Source organism: Gadus chalcogrammus, chromosome 18 (assembly GCF_026213295.1).
Source record: "Gadus chalcogrammus isolate NIFS_2021 chromosome 18, NIFS_Gcha_1.0, whole genome shotgun sequence".
In the NCBI taxonomy this organism is placed as follows: Eukaryota; Metazoa; Chordata; class Actinopteri; order Gadiformes; family Gadidae; genus Gadus; species Gadus chalcogrammus.
Genome location: NC_079429.1, coordinates 18,796,764 through 18,801,763, shown reverse-complemented (window position 1 = coordinate 18,801,763; position 5,000 = coordinate 18,796,764).

Below are 5,000 nucleotides of genomic sequence, written 5' to 3'. Positions count from 1 at the left end.
GGATATATGTTTGTTAGAAAAGGGCTAAATTAATGTAAAAAAAACCACGATATTTTCGATTGGGTGAGGGCATATGCGTGCGTATGTATTGGAGTGAACGAGTAGTGTGTGTGTGTGTGTGTGTGTGTGAGTGGGTGTATGTGTTTTATAGACCCCTCTCCATGACAGGATGCGTCATCAGAGGTGTGTATTGTGTGTGTGTGTGTGTGTGTGTGTGTGTGTGTGTGTGTGTGTGTGTGTGTGTGTGTGTGTGTTTGTGTGTGTGCCCTTTAACCCTGAGGTGTTGCCTGTCTGGTGGTTCCTGGTTGTTTCTCCACAGAAGGATCAGGGTGGCCTCCTGGTCACCCACAGGTCTCTTGACTGACCATACTTCTGTCTGAGCCTTAAGGCTGCTACACACTGGCCCAACCATTGGCCATCTGAAACGTTTAGGGAGACTCAGACGCATTCTGGAATGAATCTGTTCCGCGTGTTCAGCTGTGGTGGAAGCTGTTTGAACCGCGCGGACCTGTCTGGTCCGATTCAACATGTAAAGACGGAGAGAGTTGGCTTCTGAGAATCGGAGCCTCTAATCAACTTTTTCCTGTTGTAAATAGTTGATCGCGTTTGGAGCCTACAATCAGATGTAGTCTACTCGATCTTGCATGCGAGTGGCATGATTAAAAAAATCAAAAAAGTATACAAATTATTCTAAAGAGGTCTCCGTGCGTAGTCCCGCCTGCTCCAATGCACCAAGAAATCCGGCTCTTTGACAAAGGGGGAGTATACCCCCTCGGTTTTACATAGGCAGGACAGTGACATTTTAAACCAAGCAGTGGCCGCCAAACAGCGACCGTACCTGCTTGGCAGTGTAAAAATGCCTTCTGATTGGTTGTGCAGCATCCCCATCACATCCAAATGCACACACCCTGCTTCTTTAGCTTCCTCCACGGGAACACAGGCGCCTTGGGTATGAACACATCACCTCAGAACCAATAACGTGAAAAACACAAAGGTCATAACCACCTCTGAAAACACCAAACTTGAAATGCCACCTTTTGCAGAGATAACAATTTTGTCAAGTAATGTTGTTACCACAACTGTCAACAGAACACAGAGAAGCTCTAACTTAACCGCATGTGATCAAGAGCTTTTGATGTTGATCATGTGTGAGCTGTGAGGTGGAAACAGCCAAACTGTTATATCTACAATGAACCATTGAAGATATTTGATTGCTTCTTTATCTCCCTCTTTCCAGTAAAATAACACAACACACCATAAAAGTGGTTGGCGGAAAACAATATGAAAAAAGGACCTACAATTGGTCACTGTGTCAATGAAGGTATTTTAGTTCTGAATTGTGGTGAATGAGGCTGACATCATTGCAACCAGACATAACAGAATGGAGGCTGCGACAATGCACTGCTGTGTGAATGGAGACCATTATTTGATCCCATTATGTGGTTAAACATTCAGCCGCATGCATTGACAGCCCGGCTTTGTGCTCTGGGAGGAATAGAAGGCCTTCAGCAGGACGGTCAGCTTGTGTATAATGGTGATGTTGTGTTCCCTGTTTGAACCTGAGGGCCCGCTAACAGACCACTGAGGGCCCGCTAACAGACCACTGAGGGCCCGCTAACAGACCGGTGAGGGCCCGCTAGCAGACCACTGAGGGCCCGCTAACAGACCACTGAGGGCCCCGCTAACAGACCGCTGAGGGCCCGCTAACAGACCACTGAGGGCCTCACTACAGACCACTGAGGGGCCCGCTAACAGACCACTGAGGGCCCGCTAACAGACCACTGAGGGCCCGCTAACAGACCACTGAGGGGCCCGCTTACAGACCACTGAGGGCCCGCTAACAGACCGCTGAGGGCCCGCTACAGACCGGTGAGGGCCTCGCTAGCAGACCACTGAGGGCCTCGCTAGCAGACCACTGAGGGCCCGCTAACAGACCACTGAGGGCCTCGCTAACAGACCGCTGAGGGCCTCGCTAACAGACCGCTGAGGGCCTCGCTAACAGACCGCTGAGGGCCTCGCTAACAGACCGCTGAGGGCCCGCTAACAGACCACTGAGGGCCCCGCTAACAGACCGCTGAGGGCCCCGCTAACAGACCACTGAGGGCCTCGCTAGCAGACCACTGAGGGCCCCTCTAACAGACCACTGAGGGCCTCGCTAACAGACCGCTGAGGGCCTCGCTAACAGACCGCTGAGGGCCTCGCTAACAGACCGCTGAGGGCCCGCTAACAGACCACTGAGGGCCCCGCTAACAGACCGCTGAGGGCCCCGCTAACAGACCACTGAGGGCCTCGCTAGCAGACCACTGAGGGCCCCTCTAACAGACCACTGAGGGCCCCGCTACAGACCACTGAGGGCCCCGCTACAGACCACTGAGGGCCCGCTAACAGACCACTGAGGGCCCGCTAACAGACCACTGAGGGGCCGCTTACAGACCACTGAGGGCCCGCTAACAGACCGCTGAGGGCCCGCTACAGACCGGTGAGGGCCTCGCTAGCAGACCACTGAGGGCCTCGCTAGCAGACCGCTGAGGGCCTCGCTAACAGACCGCTGAGGGCCTCGCTAACAGACCGCTGAGGGCCTCGCTAACAGACCGCTGAGGGCCCGCTAACAGACCACTGAGGGCCCCGCTAACAGACCGCTGAGGGCCCCGCTAACAGACCACTGAGGGCCTCGCTAGCAGACCACTGAGGGCCCCTCTAACAGACCACTGAGGGCCTCGCTAACAGACCGCTGAGGGCCCGCTAACAGACCACTGTGGGCCCGCTAACAGACCACTGAGGGCCCGCTAACAGACCACTGAGGGCCCCGACTAACAGCATGGTGAGGGCCCCGACTAACAGCATGGTGTGGTCCCCGCTAACAGCACACTGAGGGCCCCGCTCACTGTGGGCCCGACTAACGAGATGGTGAGGGGCCCGCTAAAAGGGTTGGGGGTGTGTGTGTATGTGTGTGTTTTTGCGTGTTTATGTGTGTGTGTTTGTGTGTTCGTGTGCGTTTGTGTGCGTATGTGTGTGTGTGTGTGTGTGTGTGTGTGTGTGTGTGTGTGTGTGTGTGTGTGTGTGTGTGTGTGTGTGTGTGTGTGTGTGTGTGTGTGTGTGTGTGTGTGTGTGTGTGTGTGTGTGTGTGTGACTAATAATATACAAAAAGCGCTTTAGGTAAAAGTAGTCCTCATTGATCTGGTCTAGCGCAGTAGCCTGCTGGGAGTAGGCCGGCGTCTACGAGTCCTTTCGACCCTTTTAGGTGAGACTAGGGTAATGTAGGCCAACGAGACAGCAGTGCATCATTATAGCCTATGTAACTGAACACATGGGATGAGCCCAATTTGAATCCAGCAGCCATCAGCGACGAGGCAGAGTGTACCCCGATGGGACGCCTCGGCCCCAGAGCACATCTTCCTCAGCCCTGTGGGGGCGGGACTATGAGCGGGGTGGGCAAACACAGCTGCACCCCCCCCCGGATGGATCAGCCTGTTTGCTCAGGGGGCGCCCTCTAATCCTCGTACGGGGCGCAGGGCCGCCGTGCTCGCGCCGGCGCTCTGCTGGGCTGAAGGTGACCGCCACTCCCTCGCTCATTCCCTCATGGCTGACCTTGGGGGCCCTTGGGCTGGGTCCCTCTCGCTGGGGGATGGGACGTCAAGTCAAGTCAAGTTACTTTTATTTATACAGCACATTTAAAAACAACCCACCCAAAGCGCTTTACATTTGCAGACATCAGGGTTGGGCAGGACAGTTGTTGAAAGGGGCCCAGGGATACACAGGTCTTGACTAAAAAAAGAAATGCATAAAATAAGTAGAAAATAAGTAGAAAGAGAGCAATGAAAATAGTAAGAACACGGTTAAGGGTGTCAAGGGTTGTTAAAAGCAAGAGTGAAAAGGTGTGTCTTTAAATTAAACTTAAAACTGGCAAGGGGGGTAGAGGACTTGATGTGGGGTGGAAGGGGATTCCATAGGTTTGGGCCAGCAACAGAGAATACCCGGTCACCTTTCGTTTTAAGACGTGTACGGGGGACAGATAGGAGCTGTTTTGTGGATGACCGGGTCGACCTGGAGGTGGAGTGTGGGGAAAGCATTTCAGCAATATAAGGGGGGGCTGAGCCATTAAGAGCTTTAAAAACAAAGAGTAAAATAAAAAGACGTACAACGCCTCAGTGCAGAAATAGCTTCAATATGGAGAAATGTGAACGTTTATGGCCAAGTAATGGCGGTTCAACTCCTTTAATTTGTGAGATAAGGTCTATAAATGTATCAGGCGCTATGAGTCTATGTCAACATTATATAAGTATTTTGATGTTATAATCTAAATTAAATGCTAGAATATCTTAATCCATTTTAAGATGCTAATAATTAGATGATGAGGACTAGATAAATGATAATTGCAAGTTGATTGTGATTTGATTTTTTTTTTTATTATTTCTTTTGGAATAAAGACATACCCAAGGGATAGAAGAAAGACACGACAAAGTGCAAGCACTTATTTCCATCATATTCCCTGATGTTACAAGACAGGACATATATCCACATAAAACAAAACATTAAACATCACAAAGAATTGACTATGAGAGGCTAAACAAATAAAATAATCTTCACTAACCCTTACTTTCTGTATTAAAGTGCAAAGTGCATGCATAGACAAACACCAACAGACAACAACTCACATGGAGGAAGACATGTTAGTCTCACTAGGGATTTAAATTCACCATGAGCCAGCCTTTTTTTCTAAAAACAATGATAGTTGTCTATGCTCTTAATTTCCAAAGGTAATTTATTCCAGTTCACCACACAACTATATTTGAGAGTACACTTACCAATGTTTGTTTTGAACTTAGGAAATTACAAGTCTGCATTACTAGCTCTGGTGGGGTAAGCATGGGCATCCCTACTCCTTATGAAGTGATTTTTAAGGTATCCTGGTGAATTGTGATTGCAAACATTATGGACCACCCTGAGCTGGAGCTGAACTGCCCTAGCCTCCAGGGGGAGCCAGCCCAGCTGTTGGAACT